Raw genomic sequence first — 23709 nt, 5'->3', positions numbered from 1 at the left:
GGGTGGATTCCCCATCCCTGGAGGTTTTTAAAGTGAGATTGGCCGTGGCACTGAGTGCCATGATCTGGTAAAGGGCCTGGAGTTGGACCAAGGGTTGGACTTGATGATCTCAGAGGTCTTTTCCAACCCAATCCATTCTATGATTCTGAAAAAGCCCCGCAGCTAAAAATGTCTGGGTGGAGTGAGGTGGGTGAAGGAAAAGAAGGGCAGAGTCATCCATATTCCCCCAGCACAGCAGGGGGAAGGTTGGTTTTATCCTCCCTGTTAAGGCTGCATTTGACGGTCTGTAATTTGCAACTAAATTGCAGAATCCAGAAATATTTCTGGCAAATGGTATTTCACAACCATCCATCATCGTCGTGCACGATTTCCTCCCCGTGACAACCTATGTTTTAAAACTTGCAAAGAGAGGGGAAACTGCCATTTGTTTTGGCCAAGCCAGAATAGCTCTTGGCCCATTTATTTTGGCCAAGGCAGAATAGCTCTTGGCCCGGGGACTGGGGGTGCTGTGGCTGCTCTGGGTGATAAGCCCGGCCAGGCAGGTCATGCCAGGCGGGCACAGGCACCTCCTGTCCCACACATGCCACATAACAGTGTCAGGGAGTGAGTGTGTGCTTCAGGTTCCCCTCATCAGCCTGTTTTTCACCTCTAACACAGCAGTGTGGTTGTGCCAACCTGTTATTTACAGACAGGCAACCCTGAGGTGTTAAGGACACACTTCCCTGAAGTCTGTGATTTCACCTTTCACTTGTTGTTTTCACTTTCCCCTTGCGCAAATATTTTCTCCCCAATCAGGGACAGGTTGGCTCCTCAGATACCTCAACTCACAAAGGTCTGATTGTTTATGTCTGAAGACACAGATGCAATAGCTCCCAAATACATCCAGGGTACTGGACAACACTGACAGAGGCCAGAGGAGCTGAAGAGGATTTCTGGCAGCTAATCAATTGTGGAAGATAATTCTTCCTCCAGACACCAGCCAGAGTATTTTTGGGTCCTCAGGATATGTGTGTGCACTGCCCTCACAGCTCTCAAGGGTGTGAGCAGAGGAAAGGACTTGGAAGGAAGCAGATAAATCCCGGCTCCGGTCACTCGTAGGCTGTATTCCAACAGCAAGAACATTGCCAGCCATGCAGGGGTTGGGGACAGCCCTCTTTCCTGTGCCAGGCCAACACTTATCCCTTGCTGAGGGATTCACCTTATCTCACCTCTCTCCCTCCCACCAGTCTGTGCACCCAGAGCTATGTCCATCTCATGGGGCTGGGAGCAGTGGGAGGAGATAACCCAGGGCCAGGGAGATCCTGGAGGGCTCACCCTGGGATAAACCCAGCACTGGGGAAAGAGCTCTCTCTCTGTTCCCCTCCCAAGTGGGGTTGTGCATGATGGTCCTCTGGACACCCCAAGGCATCCAGAAAGAGCATCCGACTCCTCCCAAATGCAGCAGTGCCAAGGGATGCTCCTGCTCAGAGACTCATCTCCGGCCACAGCAGCACAGCCAGGGCAGCACCCAAAGCCTGCCCAGCTCAGGGAGTGAAGGAACCAGAGAGCTGGACAGCCCCAAACCCAGAGGGGAGAGATGGCTGCATGAGTGGAGGAAATGATTCAGAACCTGGAAATGTGAACAGCACAGGCTGCCTGTGCTGGGCCTTCAATTGACCTCTCCCGGCACAGGGTGGCTGGGGTTTCATTCCAGGACTCAGACAGGGATTGCTGGAAGTGTGTCAGGGCTGGGTGTGTGCACCAGATCCACATGGAGCAAACCTCCTGGGCTGGAACATCAGCTGAGCGTTTTTCCATTTCACTCTTCTCAGGTTATACAAGACAAAGATTAACCAGACACATTCCTTGTGTTCGCTTGCCTTTATTAAAGGAATAATGCACAATACCAGCAAGCCCTACCCCTGGGAGATGTGCTGTGGGTTGCAATAGGATCAGAGTGACCTTCCATGGGAAAGGCATGTCCAAAGGCTTTCCTGGTCCATCAGGACCAATTCTTTGTTGTTCTAATTCCAGTGCTTATTCTCCCTGAACTGGTCAAGGTCAGCTACACTGGAAAGGGCTCTCTCCCACCATACCCTGTTAGCACATGCTCTGCCCTGCTCTGAAGTGCCATCCCCATGCCCCAGACCCTGCAGGGTGCCCTCTGACAGCTCCTGTGCCAGGCCCCCTTCACAACTCACCTCACCTCAGTCTAACTAGGCTGCACTACTGAGCCCTTTCTCAGCTTTTCCAGCCGTTTCCTGTTCACCAGCTCTGGTTTCTCCTCCCCATATATACAGGGTTGCACAGTGTAATTGTCCAGGATTCAGGATAGAAACAACCTCCAAGATCCTTCAGCTTGCCCAGTTTTCCAGCTCAGTTGGGTGAGGGCAGCAGATGCTTCTTTTTGCTTGGGCTTCTTTTTGCCCCTCTTTGGCAAAGTGCTGGAGAGGCACTTAAACCACTTCAGCTGCTCCTGATCCCTCCCACCTCCACTGCCATCCCACCTCAGTGCCTATCAGCTCCTTCCAGCCCTTGTCCTCCCACCATCCCTACAAGCTACTTATTTGCCTAAAATCACCTTCTTGTCCTGCTCATCTGATCTACAGAGGTGAAACAAGTTCACCTTTCCCTTCTGCCCCCAGTGTGGCCTCTGCCAATTTACATCTCAGCTGGGCAAGACCAGGTCAAAGGCAGAGGTGATCCCCAATGTCCTCAGGTGCTTGGATGATCTCAGATGCTGCTGCAGGAGTTGTGACAGTCATGGGAGAAGGAGAAGATTCAGGGTGGACAGTCCCAGATATCACTGTGTTTAATTTGTCTTCATTAAACTGAAATGGGACTGAGTTACATCCCAGACAGTCTCTGAGAAATACAGTCCAGGGGGACCAGTGAAAGGGCCCAACACTCAGACACTGCTGGATCCATGGGGTGGGGTGAAGCACTCAGGACCATAAACCAGTTCCCCACAGGTCAATCAGATGAAATTTCTGAATTCACTCCTGCTCTGGCTCTGAATTTGACATGCAGGAAGGGCTGGATCTGCCCACCTGGGAAATAATCTCTTCCAGACCAGCTTCAAACCTGGTCCTGGAGGCAAACACACCTCCCTGCCCCTGTGTGCTCTGGCCATGGACTGCAAACACCACCTAAATTAGTGGGAAGGGAGCCTGCTTTCCTGTTTGTGCAAGAACTGACTTCTCTGAAGACTTGCCAGTGGTGGGGCTGGGTTTAAGAAGAATAAAATACTGGTGAGATGAAGGGGAGCATCAGTGAAGGTCAGCAAGTACTTTGGGTTGAATTTCTCCCCAGATTTATGCGAGGTTTGCATTGTCTGGCTTTCTTTTGCTGTGTGATTTCTTGCATTCCTGTGGCAGGAGAAGCCAAATTCATCCTTGCTCTACATCCATTAACTTCTCTCCTGAAATTAATTGTGCTTCCTCTGAGGGAGGGCTGTGCATGTTTTACCTCTGGCTTCCAGCAGGCCCAGCTTGCTGTGAGTCTGCCCCTTGCTTTGAGCCTGCCTTGTAGTTCTTTTCTTCCAGAGGAAATGAAAAAAAAACCCCAAATCAGACCCATCAGAGCCACATTTCCAAATGTAAGTATTTCCTACCATCTCTTTAGAAAAAAAGCATAGTGAATCTTTACACATCTCCCAACAATAAGTGCAGAAAAGAATGGTTTGGTGAAGAAGTGGAGAAAGAAATCTGGAAACCTACACCAAGGTTAAGCAATAGATGAGATCCTGTCTGCAAAGAAATGACATTATGAATCTGGTGAGGAGAAGGAACAGATTGCTTGATGGATTTTCTATCTGGGAAGCTGCAGGCTGCCAGAGACTCTTGTAAATGGAAGTTCTGGAAGGCAGTAACACAGTCTGTCAAAGGGAAGAGGTGGTGTTAACCAACACCATCAGCAGTGGTTGGCAGAAGAATCTTCCCTGGACCATTAGAGAATTTCTCAGTAGTGAACAACTTCTGTCCATTACAGAGGCTCTTGCAAAATCCCCACAAAATCCCAGCTCAGACTCAGCTATTCCAGAAACAATTGAATAACTTCAGAATAGTGAGCAAATATCTAAATAATCCTTCTTGATCCTGGGCCCAGCAAGGGGCTGGTGGGAAGATGCTGAGAACCCAGATGTGCAGGGGTAGGTAGAAAGCAGTTTCAGCCCCTTGTGCAGCCATGGGATGTGCAATCCTGGGATGATCCCTTTCCCCTTGGCCAACCCCAACCCCCATGTCCCACCAGATCTGCTGTGGCCTCCAGGGCAGGGTCACCACTGCTGTCCTTCCCCTGCAGCAGTTGCTCTCCTGGGTCTGCGTCAGGGAACTCAACTGCTCTGCAATCTTCAGATGGCCTCAGACTTTGCTGAAGGAAGAGGTTTCACTCCTGTTGAGCTGCAGTGGTGGGAATAAGGCTAAAGAAATCTTGCATGCCAACACCTAGAGACACAAACCAGAGTCAGACACACTTTTGGGGTGTTGGGTGTGCCAGTGCTCCCCTAAACCTGTTCCAGCTGCAGAAATCACCATCCCCTCTCATACATCATCTCTTCTTCTTTGTGGCATCACCACTGCCCAAAAAAAGAAAGTCTGGTTTTATAATTGTAATACATTTTGTAGTTCTATTAATTTCCTGGGCAGCTGGAAGGGCCACGATGGGTTGTCATATTTGTACTTCCCTCCCCCTCTTTCTTCCCTAATCCATGGGCACCTAAATGAGATTTAATGACTTCTTTTATTAGAGGAGAAATTCACACCTCAAGCAAGGAGGCACAGAACATGCAGCTTTTCCAAAATGGCTATGGATTTTGGAGGAGGTTGTCCTTCTTTAAGCCTTCTGTTGTAAAAGATCTCTTAAAAGAAAGTTGTGATTCAGTTATGTGATATTTTTATAAGTAAACAACTGCTGCTCAGAAATCAGCTCCAAACCATCTGCAAATCGACGATTCCAGGAGACCATTGTGTCTCATGGCTCCCACCACCTGATCCAGTAGCAGATCTGGACTCATTTTCCAGCAAGTTATATTTAACTCTGGCCTCTCAGAGCCACAGATTGCTTAGCCCTGAAGCAGTGAGTTTAAAACCCCTTTCAGAACATCATTAGCATTAACTCTTTTCACCGCATATTCTTGTTATTCCTGTAAGTGGATCCCTTCAGGCCTCGCTCCAGGCGAGCCCTGAGCATTCTCTCAAGTGAACTTGGTGCACTCCAAGCCACAGCAAAGGGCTGCTCCCAAATTTCCTGCACATGTGATGCTCACTTAGCACGAGCTTCACAGCTGGATGGTGGGCTGAGCCCCGGATATGTCCCTGGGCACTGGGCACAGCCTGGGAGTGGGACTGCACTGAGTTCCTGAGGCTCCTGACCTGGGGGGAATAAAACAGGCAGCTCAGCTCTGGGCAGGTGGCAAAGGAACACCAGGGCAGAGCCCCCAGTACTGACACCCTGTGGCCCCCTCTCCAGCCCTGCTCCAACCTGCGCATCACTCTGGAGAGGGGGAAACCCTCTCTGGTTGTTTTTTTTCTGCTGTAGAGCACCCTGCCAGCCTCCCTGTGGCACTTCAGAAGTGCAAACCAGCCTGATCTGCATCTCTGGTTCACACCCAGTGTTTGAATGGTATTTTTGGACCGAGCCAGATCCTTAATTGGGAAGGATGTTAAGTGGTGGCTCTGCAGTGAGGATCAGTGCTAATGCATTGCTGCTTCTCAACAGATTATTTGGCATTCATAGCAATCCTCAAACCAACTCTGCTGATAGAAAAGTCTTCTCTCAGGAAGAGTCTTTCAGTCTGAGAAGGGCATTTTTCCTCATCTGCTGTGAATGTCATTGCTGCAACGTTCCCTCTCAGCACCCTGAGCTGTAGCTCAATATTAGGCCAACAAAAATAATAAAGCCTAAAATGAAAACCTGCAGACGATCTTGGCAGAAACAGCACGTCCATCACAAATGGAAATCACATTTGATACTCCACAATGGCAGGAAACTCACCTGGTTTTATTTAGTCTCCACACAGTTATGTGCTATTGGCACTCCTCCAGTGTATCTTTCGAGAGGGACTTTTTTTGAAGCTCCCAGTTAGTGGCTGTCCTTTCTTATCTAAAACACCCCTCATGTTTGATTTTCACCGAGGCCCTGAGCTGAATTTTTTTGTTTGTCTACTGTAAGCAGGTATAAGGGAACTCAGCAATTCATGCATTTACAGCTCCATTCCCACAACAAGGTGCTTAAAATAAAGAAATTGGCTCAGGGTAATTGCTTGATATGAGAAAGATTATACAGGCAATGAACATCTGTATCACAGCTACAGTTGATGGCTCTGAGTGCTCTATCATGTGCCAGGAATTCCCTGCCAAAAAAAATACTTGAAAAAAAAATTTCCAACCCAACATATGCTTATATAAGACTTATCCAGTATGCAAAGAAGCTCATAAAAAAAAAGAAAAAAAAAAGGCAAAAGACAAGAGTGTTGAAATAACACAGGAAATTATGCAACTGATACCTGAACCTGAGCGTTGCAGATCCTATCCGGAAACCTCCCTATCTCACAAAGCTTTGGTTAAATAAAACAAGTTATCCCTCCTTTCGAAACTGAACTTGTTGCTGCAGAGTCAGATGGAGGTTTTGCACCAACACGGTCACTGCAGGCCAGAGCAGCAGCACCTTGGGCCAAGGGTTGTGTCATCCCCAGCACCTGGGCAGGGTGAATCCCCTCCCTCTGTGTGGAACACCCGGGGCTGAGCAGGCACCCGAGGGGCACAGGCGTGATCCTTGGCATGGGCTCAGTTTGTCTCCTTGGCTTTTAGCATGCAAGTTGCATGGCTTAAAGGGAATGGGGAAACAAGTTTGGAAGAAAATCAGCTGTGAATTTTTGCCAGAAATTTAAGCTGACCCACAGAAAACTTATTGCTGAGAGAAGTTCAAGAACGCTTCCCACCTTATTATTTCCATCTGACATACAGTTGGGTCACATCCCCTTCCTCTTCTCCAGGAATGTCAGCTTTGAGGGCTCTGCAATCCCTGCTCATCTGCTGCACAGGAGTCTGGGGCTGACAGAGATTCCCCTGGGGACCTGTGGCACAGACAGAGCCCCTCACCCCAGGTGTTACAGGTGAGGGTTACGGGAGCTGCACCTTCACTGCTCAGCACACGATGGGAGCGTGGCCGGGACTTGCCCGGGCACAGCACCGGGAGCTCAACGCCACGGCTTCAGACTTGCCACGGGACATCCCCTTCCCACCAGCAAAGGGAAAAGTTCTCAGGCTCAGAGGAGCTTACCTGCCCTTCCCCTCATGCTCAAGGGGGGCTGCTGACCAGAGAAGCTCTGGTTCAGGGTTGTTGCATGAGGAGCTCATCCATCCCATGACCATCCACCCTTGCTAGTGGTTTGTGTCTGCACTAAGGGTCTGGACACCAATGGCTGGAGCTGAAGGAAGAGAGAAGGACCAGACATCTAAGTCTTGCCAACCAGCTGTGTAGCAAGGAGAAGGGAAGGCAGAGGCAGGGCAGGACCAGAACAGTCTTCTTGCCCTGAGCAAAACCCTCATAAGTATCTCCTGAAAGAAGACAACTGCCTGTAAAATCCTCCCTTGGAAGAGTCCTTCAGTTTTTGTGAAAAAACCTTACGGGCTTGGCCTTGAAAGGTTTGATTTGAGGTTCAGTGGAACTGATGGGAGTTTCCACACTGGCTTCAACAAGTCACAAGTTCACCATTTTGCTTGTTTAGCCTTTAGTAAGCAATACATTCAGGGGGACAGTCACCCCTGCCTTCACCCTGGTTTCTGCCCCCCTCCCATAACGGAGGGAGGCGGGTTTGTGACCTGCAGAGACGACTTCACAGAAGTTAGCAGCAACAGGCAACTTTATTCATCCGCTCACAAAACTCTTACACACTTCAAAAGCTGAATCCCTCCGCAGCTCTGCCACCTTGGCACTGATAATTGGTTAACAATGCTGTTTACATGACAATGCCCGCTCTAATTGGCCGATTACACACATCTGTTGAGAGGGTGGCAGGAGCTGCTGACCTCATTAACTAGTCCTTGAAGCTACAACACGCTAAGTACAGAAACAAGTTCAATACACAACTCACACTTTAGATCTAAGAGCATATAAAATCCCAACACTCCCACACTACCCACCTAACCATTAGGTTCTCCTCTCCCCCCACACTACCCACCTAACCATTAGGTTCTCCTCTCCCACTGGTCCAAAACCACAACCCACTTCCCTCCTTGCAGCGCAGCTTCCTCCTCATCAGCCCTAGTGGTGAACACATTCACAGAGTCTGGAGGGCAACTCCCCTGCCCCTGGGCTGCAGAGCCCCAGAACTGCCCAAAACCAAATTAATAGCTTCATGTCAGGGAGAGAAACACATCCCCACTGCTGCCTTCCCAGGCCCAAACCCACAGCACCTCACAGACAGCCCCACTGAAGGATCTGACCATGTCCTCTGGCCTGGTGGGACCTGAGCCCCGTGATCATTAAGGAGCCCTTTGTACCTCTGAAATGCTGTCAGCTTGTGAAACAAAGCTCCAACAGTCCCAAACTCCTTGACGCCCCAGAAAATGAGTGAGCAGAGGGGCTAGGAGAGTTCCTGAGCATGTCTCCATGGGCAGAAGGAGGACTATCTAATCAGATGTGGATGGAGAACAAATAAAAACCAGCTGCTTCTCACCAGCTCTTCTCCCAGCTGGAAATAAAAATGCATACACATACAAGAACAAGGGAAGAGGCACTGATGAGCTGTTATCTGAATTTATTGCCATCATCCGACCCGCAGTGGGGTCTATTTTTTTTTTAGTTCTGTTAATTTATAACCCAGTTTCTCATCGTGTCATGACATCACCCAGGGAGTTCAATTTCATAAACATGCACACACATCTCACTGGAAACAGGATAGAGCCCTAGGCCATCCCAGGCTCCTTGCAGCATCACCCCAACAGCAATCCCCAGGCACCTTCTCTTCCAAGAAGCCACTTGGCATGGCTGTGACAGAGCCACCCACCTCCCAGGCTTTACTGGGCTGGAGGCAGCTCGGAGGGGATTTCTGCAGCACTGCAGCCCAAGGCAGCATTCACCGTGTCCTCTTGCTCCACCCTCACTGCACTTTCCCTCCAAGGGCGCCAGACAGCTCCTCACTCAGGGGTGATTTATGCTGTTCTCTTTTGGCAGTACAATATATCAAATCCTACAGAGACTGGGTGGAACCAGAGCTGCCTCCTCCATCCCTCAGAGCAGGCTCAGGCTGGAGAATCCAGTGGTCAATGTGTGCGTGACCGATGTGTTCCCTGGCCCGGGGTTGGTCCAAGTGCAGCAGTGCCCCGGAGGGAGCTCTTGGCTTTCCTAAACCTGGCATTGGAACAAGAGATCTGCCATTCATTTGTCTAAACCCTCTGATATTTGTCTGCCTGCAGCTTCCCTGGGTGAGAAATCAGGAACTGCCCCTTCTCAGGGTGGAGATCTCAGCTGAAAGGGCAGGGCCAGATGGGCACGGGCTTAACTTCCCTCTGCTTTCAGGGCTGGCAACACGAGCCGCAGCTCAGGAGGGCACAGCAAAGAACAGGACACTGGCAGCACAGGGGCACTGGCCACCAAACTGCTCTTCAAACCAGTTTATTCAAACTGTTGATAGAAACCAGCCTTGAGACCAGCAGCAACAGTGTAAGCTTTCTGTGGATACAGTAGGAATGATCCAGGCTGCAGTAGCTTGATTACTTGTAAAAGCAATTCAAATTAATGGAATGGGAAATAGAAGGAAAATGAACTTGCCCAGTATATAAAGACAGGGAGAGAAACTCAATGTCTCCCAGCTGTTCCACCTTTCCTTCAGCACAGACACACCAGCAGGGCCAGGTGACCCCACAGGGCTGCTCAGGAATACAATTTGACACCTAATTGCTTCATCCTTCTCTGTGCCAACTTAAAATCCACCTACCCAATGGCTCAGCTGAAGTCTGACATTCTCAGGAACCCCCAGGCTCTCCACAGCAAATTTAACCCAGGAGCTCTGGGATTATCTCCTGGAAGAGCAGGAGCAGCTTCCTCCAGCCTGTTCACTGGTTAGGATAATTCTTTCTTTGACTGATGATCAAGAAGCTATTATGTGCTGAGGGGAGTGATTTGTTCTATAATGCTCATGGCATTTCTTCAGTGCTTGGCAATTCCATCTTGTTATCACTGGTGGAGAATTTTACAGGCCACTGACAGACCTTCAAACGCAGCCATTGCTGTGTGGAAAATCCAATTTGCTTTGGAAGTCTCCTGACACAAGACCTTGTCTTCATGGTCCCTTGGCAAACCATTTCCAGCACATGCAGCAGTTCATGACCCTGTGATTTAACGGACATCATTAAATTTTAGCAGAAGAATCCATCACTTTGAAGGAACCCCTAACAAGTGTGTGACCTAAAAGTGAGACCTAATATACTGGCATCTCCTCACAAAGGGCTCCTTTTCTCTTAACATTTGGCTTATCTCCACACCACTCCCAGGTCAAGTTCAGTAGGGAGCCCTCACAGCCAATGCACCATTGAGCTGCTCCAGGAAAAGCAAAGAGCATCAACTCAAAAAATGTAAATGTGCATTTCTCCACAACATCCCCCATTGCCAAACAGATAACAAGTTTATGTAGGCCCAGAAAAAAAATCCCTATTTGAATAATTATTGTTTGCTTATAAATTAACCCACAGAACTGCACCACATGCCGTAAAACAATCTGACATTGCATGGGCTTCAACGGTGGGGTTGGTATAATAAACTCTGTGTTGAGTCACCAAATTCCTCACATTCTTTGACTTCCCATCATGTCTCAAATGTCAGATATCTCACTGGGGTAACACAAGCAGTAGCGAGGGCTGGGGCTTTGCGTGGGTTTTAATTGTAAAAGCAACATTCTCACAGCAAATGACAGACAAGGTTCACAACCCCACTCTGTGGCTTGGGCAGACTGGGGGAGCTTCAAAGGCTCCTCGGCTCCCCACTGGCTTGTTCTGGGGTTTAAGGCCTCTCCAGTCTGGCTGAGGGTCTCCAAGCTGTACAGCACCCAGAACTTTGGGTCACAGAGCCTCTGCAAGCTGCTGACTTCTCTTGGAAAACATCTATGAGAGTGGCAGCAGCCTGGGAAGCCTCTTGGGTCTGGGCAAACCACCACACCATTGTAACAGTCTGGCTCTCCATTCCAACTGTAGAAGTCCAAAGCAAAGGAAGTGAGTCAGTCACACTTGGTGATTGTTCAGTAAAATCTAGGCTTTATTATAAAACTCCAGTATTTAAAGATCTTAAGATCTTGTGGATTCTCCTCCTCCTTTGTGCCCTGGTGCAGAGGAATCCAGACTCTATATAGAGATCATTTATGTTTCATATGGTTTTGGTTGCTTCTTTGTCTTCAGAGAGGACCAAATACATGATGCACCTTCTCCAGGGAGCCAAGACAAACCTGTAGGCAATTTTGACACAACCTCACTCCCAAAAATGCAAGTGATGCTTAGACCTTGTCCATGTCCTTAAGCATTGATGCTTGGTGGAGGCAGCTGGCAGAAGCTCAGGAAAAGCCTGGGAGCCCAGAAATACCCTGTGGCATTCCAAAACGTGTATGTGCCTGGATTAAGAGACAAACTGCCCAGAGCCAGTTCAAAGAGCTGAATTTCCTTCCCTCATCCTGGAGCACAGGCTTGGCTGGTGTCTAAAAACGTTGATCCAGGGGTGAAGCAGAGCTCAAGGCCATGGCAGATGTTCAGGTTTCACTCTTGCAAGGAAAGGGAGAGCAGAGGCAGCCCTGACCCCACGGCACAGCCCTGACTCCATGGCACAGCCCTGCTCCAACCCACCCCCAGCTCCAGGGGTACCAGCAGAGTGCACCTTGCAAGGCTTTTCATCCCAACCACATGGCCCCGTGCCTGCAGGTCTGGGTGGTGGTTACACCGGCTTGGTGCCATCCCTCCTGAGCCCTCTCTGATGTGTGCCCACTGTGCCCATCCAGGAGGGCTGTGCTTCAGCCCACCTGGCAGGGGCTGGGATGAGGAGGGAAGGGAGCTGGCACCCTGAAATCAAAAAATACTGGAGGGGTCTGGCCACTGAGGTTCACTTTTTCTCTACCTACTTGCTTATACAGAGAGGGAGTGAAGGCTGCAGTCCCCAGAGCTACTCCAAGGGACCCCTCCATGGGACCTGCTCCATGGGACCCCCTCCATGGGACCCCCTCTGTCACCACCCCAATGGCAGGAGCATCCAGAGCCAAGCAAGCTCTGTGACCCACTCTGATTTAAACGAGACTAAAAAACCCACATGGATTTAGCCTCTATGGTCTCTCCCTGGCTATGACCAACAGAAAACATCTGTAGGGGGAAGGAACTGCTCATTTACTATCCAAAATGTCAGGGAAACCCAAGAGGAAAAGAACCGAGAGCAGCAATTACCCAGGGCCCCTCCAGCCCCCTGCAATAATTAAATACAGCTAATTTGCACTGACTCTTGTTGTGCTGACTCCAGGCACAAAACAGAAAGATCACAAAGGAAAGTCACTCCCAATTCCCCAGTCTTTCTTTAAAATTGGGAGCTGAGACTAAGTAACCCCTCGGAGGAAAGCACTCAGCCAGAAGGGCAGGAGCTTAAAAAACTTAATCCTTTCAGACAAATGTGAAATACTTGTGTTTCAGCTGGAGCATGAATCAGAGATGATTCCCAGCAATCCCTGATTTAATTACAGCAGGGGCTGGATGCAGTGGATGCAGCTTTTCCCCCTCCCTCTACCTGCTGAATCCATCTCCAGCTTTTGAGATTGATTCGGGCTGGTCAGGGCAGCATTAACTCGAACCTAAACAGCCTGCTCCCATCACCGACGGGGAGCCACGGGGTCAACTGGAAACCAGAGAAAATCTGTTTAGTCATTTCTGAAGGCAAAGCAAACCCTGATGATATCACTTACTCGTGCAGACGCCCGGTCGGCTGTTCACTGTCAAAGCACCTGGTCCTGCTGCCTCAAAAACGCAGCCAGAGATGCTTTGGTGAGCTGAGACTTTATTAACCAAACCCAGGGGCTTTTTTCTGGAAAACACAGCAAAGCTGTGGGTGCAAGAGGGACCACCTGAGATTGGGCTCAGCCCCAGCATGGTGGGGGTCAGCCCTCCTTCATCCCCATGGGGGTTTAGGGGAGCTGCTCACATCCATCCCAAGCACAACCCCCCATCATCAGGGCCCTTTGTGGTGGTGGAGCAGCCTCCTCCTCCAGCTGCCTCTGCTCAAGGCCAGTGAGCTCCCCCAGCCCCATGGCCAGTGTGGTCCATTCGCCCCCGCTCCAGCAGCCAGGGTGAGCCAGAACCACACAGAGCAGGGGGAACACGACCCTGGCAGCTCCCCTGGAGCTTGGGTGGCTGCCAGAGGGCAGAGAGGCCAGGAAACCTCACACTCCAAAAGGGCTGCATCCCACTGCCCTGAGGAACTCTGTGCCTGGGGGGAGAAGCATCTCAAAACCGTGGCCCCAAGAAGAGCTGGCCTTTGCAAAACCTTTGCTTTGTCTACCCATCACAGGCACAGGCAGGGGGGGAAGGTGTGGGACAGCACGGTGGGGACAGGAGGGGCATGGCCAGAGCCAGTAGTTGGCTGTCTGGGTACCCACCAGAGAGAGTGTGATGCTCCTCTCTGCAAACCAGAGAGCTCATCTGAGAGAGGAGGGGAAAGGTAGAGCAGGGAGCTGCCCCTTCTCGTGGGTGCTGCTGACTGAGGAGGCAACAAATACTACCAGAGAATCAAAGAATATCATGAGTTGGAAGAGACCCAAAAGGACCATCCAGTCCAACTCCTGGCCCTGCATAGACACCCCAGCAATCCCTCCCCTGTCCCTGAGTGTTGTCCAAACACTCCTGGAGCTCTGGCAGCCTTGGGACTGTGCCCACTGACCTGGGGAGCCTGATCAGTGCCCACCACACTCTGGGGGAAGAACCTTCTCCTGATATCCAACCTAACCCTCTCCTGACTCAGCTTCATGCCATTTCCTCGAGTCCTGTCACTGGTCACAAGAGTGAATAAAACCATTCTGAAGCAAAGTTCTCTTCTTGAGCCAAGGGGCAGGAGCCAATGCCACCAGTGCCAGTGTGTGATGTGCCACCACAATCAGCTCCTGTGCCTCAATTGCATCTGCAGGTACCAGCTGGGCTGAGGACCCAGTGCAGCACCCACAGCCAGCAGCACCTTTCTTGGTGATTGTGGTACTAAATAAACAGGATAAATAGAGGGGAAGGGAGGCTCAGAGAGAGGAAGCAATTTGTCCCTGAGTCACCGGCAGCCAGAAACAGATTGCAGGTCTCCTCCTCCAGACCTGCTCTGCTTTCCTGCCTGGGAATGTCATTCCATGGCTGTATCACCTTCTTCCAGCCTCTCCCCCAGCACAGTTTCATGGCCCTCTGCTCCCCAGCACTGAATTATGTAAGGAGCAAGCCCAGGGTTGGTGGTCCAGTAGGAAATGCAAGCAGGGAGGTAACCCCTCTCCTGGGACCAGACTAGGTGGCCCTTTTTTAGTTCATGAGGAATTCAAGGGAAAAAAATAAAATAAAAAGAAGAACAAGAAAAAAATCCATGTCCAAAGCTTGAGTTTTTTTCAGCAACTGCAATTGTTTCTGTTTCCTAATAAATCATGTAGGCCAGGGACAACCAATCTGCACAGCATTATTATTGTCTCAATACATTTGTTGAAAGAAAAATAACACTGTGGCTTTGCTGAAGCAGACAGGACTGCTTTTCCAAAAGGTTTGTTGATATTAGCCCACAATCTTGTCGGGCTCCATGTATACTCTGGACTGAAAGAGCTTTGCTGCATTCCCATCTCTAAGATACGGAGAGTCACCAAACCCAAATATTACCCTGAGCAGCTGAGACCTCAAAAGGTCTTTCTTTATTTTCCTCCACACTGTTTCCCATTAACTCTTCAGCAGCATTTGTATGTGTTAAACTTGCAGAGCCCAGGGCTGAATTCTGCTCCAGACTGAGCTATCTCACATCCATCCAAACAACAGCAACCTTGCAACCTGCAGGATTTACTCCTGGAGATTTTCCTCTGGATATGAGCTGGGCAGGAGGGCAGCCCAGGCTCTGTTTTGTACATAAGCAGCACTTTGGTACATGTTGACCTTCATATCAGCAATTACTGCCATCAAACACCCTCAGAAAGTGATTCTCAGTCTTCCCAACCCTGGGCAGCACCAAGGAACTGTGGGCTCTGCTTCCCACCAGCCCAGACCTCTGCAGCTGCCCAGGACTACAAACAGCATCAACATCCGGGACAGGCCTTGTGTGCTTTAATTCCCAGGGTTTAAACAGACTCCCATCTTATGTCAGACCAGAGCAGGGCCCACCAACACCCCTATGCTGGTCCTTGGTGTCCCCAAGAGAAGCAGCTGAGGTCAGTGGTGTCCCCATCTCTTATCTGTCCATGCTCCACTTGTGCCATTGCTTATCTCTGAATGACAGCCTGCATTTTTCCAACTTTTTTCCTTTCCATAACACATGGAAACCAGGAGAGTTCTCCAGCATGTCCAGGAGGATCCAGACAGGGTGTACCAAGAGCAGACAGAGCTCATGCGGGGTCAGGGATGTGCTCACCCCACCATGAAGTGTGTCCACAGTGTGCAGTCGGTGGGATGCACAGCACAGACCCTGTTTGCTGACTCACAGAGGTCTGAGAAGCAAAGATGAAATATCTGATTTGTGCTGACCCCCAGCCCAGCCTCATCTGCCAAAAATGGCCATATTGTCAAAGGGAGTCCCAAAAGGCTTTGGGTAAGGGGGGCTCAGACAGGGCACATCAGCTCAGATGTGCCAGTTCATCCCCATGGCAGAGTAATCCCAGTCTGGAGGCATTGGAAAAAGGGAAACACTGAGGCAAAAGGGAGTGCTGCTCCAACCAGAGTGCAGCCCAAGCAAGAGCTGCCAGTGCCCATCAAGTCATGGCAGTCACTGCCCATCTCTACAGGCAGGGAATGGTGCCACAGCACACAAAATTTGCCTCCTGGTACTTCCAAGTGTCAGAGATTCTGCTGCCTTTGGCTTTGAGGGAAAAGATGGTCTAATTTTGGATGCTAAGCTAAGGTTTGGAAGCTCAACAAGCACAGAGGGGTTTTTCCACCCAGCTTCACTTCTGCTGCCTCTGCAGCAGTTCCCCAAACCCAGGCTGCTTACACAGGGCTTGCTTAACATCATGGCCCATTCCCTGCTCACAGAGGGCCCTGCCTCATGAAGGGGAAGGAAAGGGCATGTGGTGTCACAAGGGAGATAAGGCAGCAAGCCAAAACAACCCTGCCAAGGTGGGCAGGCACAGCTGACCTGGCACAGGGCTGAGCCCCTCCCTCCTGAAAGGCTTCGGAAACAGTGGGGGAAAGCTAAAATAAAAGCCAAGGTTTAGTTTCAGGTTTAGCTACATTTAAAGGTCTTTTAAGCATGATGAATACACATTCTAGATGTTCTGACGCCCAGGAGCCAGTCCTGCAGTGTTTACACCCATGGCACAAGGGGACATTCCCACCCATGGGTCAGCAGAAGGCAGTTTGTCTCCTTTCAGAGCAAAGGGGCCCAAATTCAACAGATGAGCCCAGACAGAGGCACATCCCCACTGACCATGACTGAAGACAGTCGGTGCCTGAGCCAGGCTGACCAGCCCAAGTCTTCCTTGTCCAAAATTCACCATTCATATCCAGTATTCAGGCTGGGATGTCACTGTGACCCACCAAGCACTGACAAAATTTCAGACTAAAACATCCCCTGAGGGATTAAAGAAAACTGTTGCAGGGCAGCAGCATTTGCAGGGGATTTTGAAAGCATTTTTTTCCACCCTGGGAAAGACACAAAGTCTTTTTGCATTTGGGGCACGGTAATAGGCAGATAGGATTTCTCTGGAATAAGCAGATTAAGAACAACCCAAGGAAGAGTGGTAACACTGCACAGTGAGAAGGAAAAAGCCCAGGGGCAAGGCAAGCTTGGCTTAGCTGCCCCAGCTAATATTCCATAAGGCTTGGGCTGCTGCTACCGCTGTTTATATCAGCAGCAGTTCCAGCCTTGTGGGATGATTTCATGTCCATGCTGAAATGTGTTCCTGAGGTGTGTCCATGCCTGGATTTCCCTGTCCCATCAGCCGAGGGTGCCCAGGCGCCCTGTCAGCCCCAGCCCCACGAGCTGTCAGCCCCAGCCCCACGCGGCTCCTGTGCAAGGCACTGACACGTCTGCAGGAACCGCCTCCAGAGCACAATGAAAGATGTGTTTGTTTGTGTCTCACTCGAGTCCCTATTTGTCCTCTCCAAAAACCACAGAGCAATTCAGCTCCAGGGCAGGCTCCAGCCTGGCGACAGCACAGGAGCAGTGTGGGGGATGCCCGAGACCTTCTCCCCCACACCACTCCCTTTAAAAACACAACTCTGGGCTGAGGCAACTGATTTTTTTATTGTTATTATTATTATTATTATTTTCTCTCCAGGCAAATAAAGCCTCTGCACAAACCAGTCTGACTCCAGCTCAGTCTGATGCTTCTCAAAGGAACCGGAGGAACCGGTTGGTGATGGGGCAACCCCTCCACAACCACCACCGTGCCTGGGTGGGCACCTGTCCCGGCTCCCCACACCTGCAGAGATGGCACCTCATCCACCCCTTCATCATCTCTGCCATTTTTATAGGAATTTCAGCAGGTTTCCATGTGGTCAATGATGCCCTCACCACTGTATGTGGCAGCAGGGCTCTCCTTCCAGCTTGCCCCATGGGTTTTCTCACCCAGCTCGTTTCAAATGGCATAAACATATTTATCACAGAAGTGGTCAGGACCAAGCAGAATTCAGCCTCATGGCTCCAAGTTCCCACCTGGAGAAGAGTTACCACATGAGGCTGCTGGAAACAACAGAAAAGAGCCACCCCCTTCTCAGGGCAATGTGGAATTGTCAGCAAAGCTGGTGAGCTCAGCATCCCTGTGGCTGGAGCAGGGTCCCACATCATCCCAGACTCCAGGCTTGGAAATCATCTTGTTCCTGAAGCAGATCTCCTCAAGAGCCCTGAGAGAGGTGAAAGCCCCAAGGGAGATCCCCAGTTTTGATTCCCAGCTCACTAATGCTGCAGGATGGGGGCCATGGGGTGGGAGGACCAGCTCTGCACAGCCTGTCCCACTCAGCACACGCCACTGCCCGTGAGCAACACACTGCTGTGGGTCCCAAAGGTGTGCCCTGCTGCAGTGGAGATGGAGCAGGGAGCCTGTCCCAAGCACTGCTGTTCCAGGGAGGTCCCTCTGGTAGGTTGGACACACAGGTAGATCCCCATTACATGCACGAAATGCTCCACACAGCCCAGCTCAGCACTTACAGCTCCACGGGCTGTGGAGGGCAGAGCCCAATGTCAGGTGCTGAGCCCAGCACAGCTCCACTCCCAGCAGGTGACAACATCTCCACTGTGTGTTTTTCCACCCAGAAGCTCACCCAGCCTCCTCCACAGCAGGGAGATGTTCTGACATAAGAGTGAGTAATGCCATGAAGAAACACTCCAGGGAGGCTCTGCCAGCTGGAGGAAGAGCCTCCCTGCCCTGATTCATGCCTGCAGTGGGGGGCACAGAGCAGCAGCAGCAGCATTGCTGCAACACACACTCCAGGAACCAGCCCAGGATGGACAGCACGTGCTCCCCAGCAGGAGTGCAAAGCACACCCAGAAGCAATCCTGAAGCTCTTACTGAACTTCTTGGCTGTTGCTCCAAAACAGTCAAGGCGTGACTCTCCCAAAACCAACTAATGCTGACTCCTGCTGCACTGCTATGGCCTCTGAGCCCCAGGAGATGCCTCTGGTTTTCAGAGAAGCCAGGAAAAGGCAAAGCAGCTGAGTCAGCACCCAGCCCTGGGGAGAAAGCCCTGAGTCAGCTCTGCTATGAGCACAAGCCAACACTCCTCCCCTCCTCTCCCCCTCAGCACTGCTGGCAGCCCCATCCTTGCCCTGGCAGCACCACGTCAGGCTGCACACACAGCACACGTGTGAGGCTTTGCAGCCTGGAGACCTCAAACACAGGAGCAGCCACAGCTCAGGGCTCCTTAACTCGGTGTAAGGACCAAGGGGTCACCCACAAGCCTTCTGGAGAAGCTCACAGCAGCACACAGAAAAGCTCACAGCAGCACACACTGGGACCAGCTCAGAGCAAGGCTCAGAGGACAGCAGTGAAATGGCTTACAGAGCACCCATGTCCTGCAGCAGCCTTGGAACAACACATTTCAGCTGGGCAAAGCTGGCAAGTGGGGCCCCAGCTGAAGCCCCTGGGGCAGCAGTCACTGCTGGTGCTGTCTTTACTGTTTTCACAGGCACTCAGCACCTTAGGGATGGCCTGTCTGTCTCTTCAGAACCCCTTCTCTGAGCTGGGCCCCTCTGAGGATCCTCATGCACATTAAGATTACCCACTCCAGCTTCCTCCAGATCATTATAGCTGGAAGTTCTGCACCTCCTCTGCCAGCAACGGGGAGAGGAATAAAAGATGAGACACATTTCTTTAAAGTAGGTGAGATAACTATTGAAAATTGTGCTGTCTTTTTTCTCCCCCTCTCCCCACCACTCTCATGTAGCTCTAGCTGGTTATCTCCATGGATGCTCCTGTGCCAACATGAGGGAGCAGCCACGTGCTGGCTCCAGCAGCACCCATCTACTGGTTCCAGTGGGTGCTGCTGGCTGGGGTGCTCCCAGCCTGCCATGGGCATCCCTGTCACTCGTGCTCAGTTCCAGCACACAGCCCAGGAGAACTGCTGGGGAGGAACAAGGGACAAATTCCGTATTTTCTGCCCAGCCCTTGGGCAGAGATTTCCAAATGCTGAACAGGGCAAAATGAAGGCATTTGGCTGATGCTGAGGCAGGTGCATGTGACACTCCAAAATCAACTTCACAAGGCTGTTTTCCTTTCACTGCCACTGGGGATCTCGCTGTTGGAAAGGGAGGAGGAGGAGGAGGAGGAGAAGAGCATTCACAGTTATCATGAGGTCTGTTCCTTGATATCTCTCCGTGAAGCTCTGAGGCAAAGACTGATGGTGAAGGAGAAAGGATTGGCTGGAAAAGGCTCTTTCTTTGCTGAACACCCAGCCCATCGCAGACTAAGACTTGTGGTCCTCACTAGAAGGAGGATCAAAGTCAGCCAAACAAGGAGAGGGCTGGCCCCTTGCAGCAGCAAGGGGAATCACTTCGGTCAAGCTGGGAAGGAGAAACTTGATTTCTTTTCCCTAACCCCAGCTGCCCACCTCCTCCAGGCCTGAATTCTGCTGCTGTCAAGATATTTCTGCAGATTGTTTTGGCTCTGTGTTGCTTTTAACCCCTCCTAGTGACTTGCACATGCCTCCCTTCTGATGTTTCTCTGGTTTACTTATCAACCAATTTGGTTTTCAATCTGCTGTCCCCTCAACAGCTGGCCCCAGTATTGCCAACCTTATTTACCACTCACCCAGCACCTCTGACACACATCACTAAGAGACTTTTCCAGTTCCAGAAGTATCATTTAATTAAGTTTAGGATGATCTGGAGAGCTCCTATCTCCCTCTGAGGTGTTGCACCACGTCAGCTGGTCAGGTTTGGAGCTCAGACAAGTCCTGTCACACTTCAAAGGCACGCAGGGAACACCTGCTGTGTTGCACCACGGCACGTCCCTGGCTGCCCAACCTCCTCCCCAGGCAGTGAATGCTCCTGGACGCTCAGAGAGCTTGATGCAAGAGCCACACCACCTCTCCTGCCTCCTGCCATGGTGACTCACTTCAAATCACATCCTTCCCCCTCTCATTTCAAGCAGCACAGCACCAAGCAGGTCTCAGTCTGTGCTGAAGAAGACACTGGTGTTCAAGGTGCAAAAAGCTTGGCTACTGTTCAGCTCGAATGTGACCACGGTGTCCTCCTCCACAACCCATTTGTGTCCTCAGAGTGGGCAGAGGCTGTTGCAGAGGACCAGGCCAGGTGTGCTCTGACACAGCAGATGAACCAGGGCAGTCCCCTCCTGCAGAGCACAGGCTGAGCCACACTGAGGGTAAGTTCTCCTCCTTCATCTGCATCTCCTCCCCTGCAGGCAACAGGGAGAGGAATAAAAGATGAGAGACATTACTTTAAACTAGGTGAGATAGCTATTGAAAATTGCCCTTTCTTTTGTCTCAGGCTCTCCCCACCAGTCTCATGCAGCTCTTCTCATCAGGTTGGAGCTAAGGCAACATCTGATGCTTCCAAGCATGGAAACTGAGACCAGGAGTGGGACAGCATTGCTGGGAGAAGGTGACAGCAACAGAGCTTGAGGAAAAGCTGCCTACAAATGTCTCTGATCTTAAAGCCAGTTGGCCCCAGGGTGGGATGGGCCACCACCAGGGACAGGCTGTGGGGATCACAAATCCCTGCAGTGTGGCTTTGCCTCACATGCAAGAGGTAAAGAGAATCAGCATAGCTTGGGGGGAAAGGTCCTGTTCTTCCTGAATGAGAAGCAAACAGGTGACCCAGTCCAGATCGTCTGGCCTGGCTGGAGGCAAACTGAGCACAAAGACCCTGCTCCCCTCCACGCCAGGCAATGAGGTCCTGCTGTTTGGAGAAGAGATGACCCTGTCTCTCCACAGGATGAAGAAGGCAAGCTTTCCCCAGGCAGGCAGCATCTGATAGACCTCAAACAGACCCTGCAGACACCCACACGAATTTCCCAACACACTTATTTGTCACCACAGCAAGCACTGGGTGGCTCAGTACCTGGGTGGTGACCCAGCTCACCAGTGGGCTCGTGGAAAATCAGAGAAGTAGAGGGTTACCATGGAAAGTGTTTTCACCAACAACTCAAACCACACACTTGCCAGAGTTCAGATGCAAGAACACAGCAAATGCCTTGTGCCTATTTATGGGTAGTGTTGCCCAACTGGAGGGGGGTCTAACAGAGGCAATTCAAGTTCATCAGTTCTGCTTCCTTAGGAACAGATAAGTCAGGCTGTTGCTTTTAAGAGGAACTCAATTATGTTAATCAGGTATCAGGAGGAAGCCCGTCATCTTCAGAGAGCTGCAGTGGTAAGAAGAGAAATGCTTTGCAAGTACCTGCTCCACCTCTGTCCTGAGTCACCTTCAGCCAAGGCCTTTCATTAGGTGGCAACAAGCATGTCCTCACATAACGCTGCATCAATATGTCATTTGCTCCTCATTAGAGTGGAGTCAGCCCTGGTGAGCAAAGAGAGCCATTTTTAATCCATTCCTTCCAGCCTCGACTCATCTGCCAGACAGGCCAAGCTGTAATCATGTTTCAAAGACTTCAGGGTGAGCTTTGGGAACTGGACTTTAGTGAGTGGAATCCCTGCATTAACCTCCCTCTGTACAGAGCACACCTGGCTGTTGGGAGATGTTGCACCAGGTCCTGTGCCCAGAGCGAGTCCTGCAGTTACCAATGAGCAGCTGGGGATGGTGCACACCAGCCAGGCTGTGCTGCTGCAGGGAGGGAGGCTCAAGGCAGGGACAGGGGCAAACCTGCAGAGCGAGACCTTAATGCCACTTTGATTAAAGAACTGGGCTCTGAGCAAAGCTATTGCTCATCCAGGCACTCCCTCTGAGGCTCTGGAGTTGTGGATGTGCAAACACCATTAGTGTGACTGACACGGAGCAACTACAGAGCAGCCAACATTTGAGCAAGCTGTGGAGCTGAGGCAGAGCAAAACTCAGCAGGGTGGTATTTCCCCTCCTGCCAAGGATTTCTAGGCTGCTGGGAATGGGGTTAATACCACTGGAGGTGGGGGAAGGCAGGCAAACCAGCCACTGGAATAAAAAGAGACACCAACTCAGTGCTTGGCTTTGGCTCCAAGTGCAGTGCAAAGGGTATTAAAAAAAAATAAAAAAAGAAGGAAAATCTGCAAACAATTTAAATTGCCATAAAAATGAAACTGCAGCCAAAGGTGGAACTCCAGGGCCAAAGCCTCTGACTGTTTGTATTTTGCTTGCACTGCCCTCACAAACACTGACTGAACATTTAATTCAGCCTCTTCCCCTCAATCCTGCAGCCTCGCAGAGGAAAAGGAGTGGGCAGGTTGGAGACAGTTCCAGGAACATGTTGTTCTTCTCTCCTCATCCTGCCAGCAGTCACTCTGTGCTGGAAAAAGCCTATGAAACACAACAGGAGAGGAGAGGTGAGGTACAGGGCTTCTGAAACGCCCCCTCAGATGTGCTTGGGTGTTATCTCAGGGCTAAATGACAAAATCCTTTTTAAAAGCCTACAAAATGCTGGGCTGAGATCCCTGAAGTGGAAGCAAGGCCACAGAGAGGGGTTGGGGCAGGCTGGAGACAAAGAGTGAACCATTTTACCCCTCTGCTGGTCCGGGTCCTCTTTCTCTTAGAACACCAAGTAGGATGGTGGGAACCTTGAACGGCACAGAACAGGCTGTTTGGGGCTTTGCTGGCAGGAGGCTGGAAGGCAGCTGGGGTCAAAGCAGCAGGTGCTGAATGGGGTTTAGAGGCCTTTGCAGAAGTAGCCACAGTGTCCTGGAGCCTCTTAGGACCATGTTAGCACAGCTAAAAGGAACTTCTCCTCCCACAGGCCCACAGAATGAATCCTGCTGAGAGGATTCTACAGAAACACTGTAGAGAGATTTTGGTCTCACTTCAGGACAGCATTTTGGTACAACCCTGGGGTTTTTTACCCCTGATTAATGTCACAGGACATCTCTATCCCTTCCATCGCAGAATTTCCTCCATCCACCAAGACCAACCCCCGGGTTGCTCCAAAAGCCCTTCCTGAGCCTCAGAACC

This window comes from Pithys albifrons, chromosome 19, assembly GCF_047495875.1.
Source record: "Pithys albifrons albifrons isolate INPA30051 chromosome 19, PitAlb_v1, whole genome shotgun sequence".
Lineage (NCBI taxonomy): Eukaryota > Metazoa > Chordata > Aves > Passeriformes > Thamnophilidae > Pithys > Pithys albifrons.
The sequence above is the reverse complement of the archived record's forward strand: the minus strand, read 5'-3'. Positions refer to the sequence as shown.